Genomic DNA, 2,132 nt, shown 5'->3' with positions numbered 1-2,132 from the left:
TTCTGACAATGAGGAAATGGCAATAATTTGGTCTAAGAGAAGGCTGTCTCATCTCAACATCTAACAATAAGATGAAACCAGAAGACACATTATCCTTTGATCAGTACAAAAGCCAAGATTGCTAACTACAGAAGACAGAAAGTGACTACCATCACTGGGCAAAACCTATCCTGGGACCAATAAAAAAGTCTCTAGGCTTTGGCCTACGACCTATACAACAACCAAGATCTTTAATTCCAGAGGTATGACTGAGACAACTGCAACTGAACAGAACTTCTAGAAACATAACGACTCTACCCTAGGCTTCATCCTGAGATAGGTGCAAAAACCAAGACCACCAACTACAGAAGACTGATTAAAACAACAGTGATGGAACTGAACTTCTGGAACTGTAAAGAAAGATTCCATCCTATGACAAGAGCACATACCAAGATCACGAGCTACAGAGGCCTGATTTTTTTTTTTTCGTTTTTGGGTCACACCCAGCAGCGTTCAGGGGTTACTCCTGGCTCTATGCTCAGAAATAGCTCCTGGCAGGCTCAGTGGATTCGAACCACCGTCCTTCTGCATGCAAGACAAATGCCTTACCTCCATGCTATCTCTCCGGCTCCCAGAAACCTGATTTTATCATCTATGATAGAACAGAAAACTTACAGATATCACAGAAGGATATAGAAGAGTAAGAGCTAATGTACGGAGGCTGTAGTCATACCTATGACAGTATACTTCAAGGGCTGAGGAACCCTGTATATCTTAGGCCAGGGGAATTCCCTTTCTAATCTCCCCAATTTTTACTGTGCCTATGCAAAAAAGAAATAGCACAAATTAAATTTTTTTCTTTAATTTTTTTGTAAAGATTGTTGCCTATGCTTTTTCTTTTCTTTTCATTCTCTTTTCTTTGCCCTTTATTTTCTTTTTTTTTACCTGTGCTTTAATTTGTCTATATTTCAAGACCGGAGTCAGTGTTCTGTTGTTGTCAATATTGCTGTGGTGCTTCTCAGATTTTTTGTTTGTTTTTGTTTTGTTTTGTTTTATTTTGGGTTTGACTTTTCTTGTAATATTTTATGTTTCCCTTCCTTTTTTCTTTTCTTTTATTAAAATAATATTTATAAACTTTAGAAGGACCCCTCCCGTTTTTTTTTTGCTTGTTTGAATTTTTGCCCCCCCCCTTTTCTTTGCTCTTCTTTTTTTTTTTCCTCTTACCTACAAACAGAAATACATAACTTAAACCATCTTGTTCTGCTTCTCATATTGAGAGGAAATAATAGAAGGCACCAAGATCAAACAGTCGTATGAACATTGAGTAGAAATAAAAAATGACTTCATAAAAGCTATTTGGAAGTTTTCCTGTTTTTCCAATTTCATGAAAGAGTCTTGCCAGGATTGGTAGTAGTTCCTCTTGAAAGGTTTGAAAGAATTCATTAGTAAATCCATCTGGGCCTGGGCTTTTGTTTTTGGGCAGACATTTGATTACTTTCTTAATTTCCTCAATAGTAATGGGTGTGTTTAGATATGCTACATCCTCTTCATTCAATCGTGGAAGATTATAAGATTCCAAAAATTTATCCATTTCTTCCAGGTTTTCATTTTTAGTGGCATAGAGTTTCTCAAAGTAGTTTCTGATTACCCTTTGAATCTCTACCATATTAGTAGTGATCTCTCCTTTTTCATTCCTAATACGAGTTATCAAGTATCTCTCTCTTTCTTTCTTTGTTAGTTTTGCCAGTGGTCTATCAATCTTGTTTATTTTTTCAAAGAACCAACTTCTGCTTTCGTTGATCTTTTGGATGGTTTTTCTGGTTTCCACTTCATTGATTTCTGCTCTCAGCTTTGTTATTTCCTTCTGCCTCCCTATTTTTGGATCCTTTTGTTGAGCACTTTCTAATTCTATGAGCTGCGTCATTAAGCTATTAGGTATGCCCCTTCTTCTTTCCTGATGTGTGCTTGCAAAGCTATAAATTTTCCTCTCAGTACTGCTTTTGCTGTGTCCCATAGGTTCTGATAATTTGTGTCTCCATTGTCATTTGTTTTCAGGAAGGTTTTGATTTCCTCTTTGATTTCATCTCGGACCCACTGATTATTCAGTATGAGGCTATTTAACTTCCAGGTGTTAAAATTTTTCTTCTGTGTCC

The sequence above is a fragment of the Suncus etruscus genome, chromosome 5 (assembly GCF_024139225.1).
Source record: "Suncus etruscus isolate mSunEtr1 chromosome 5, mSunEtr1.pri.cur, whole genome shotgun sequence".
NCBI classification, from domain to species: Eukaryota; Metazoa; Chordata; class Mammalia; order Eulipotyphla; family Soricidae; genus Suncus; species Suncus etruscus.
Note: the sequence above shows the minus strand (reverse complement) of the source record.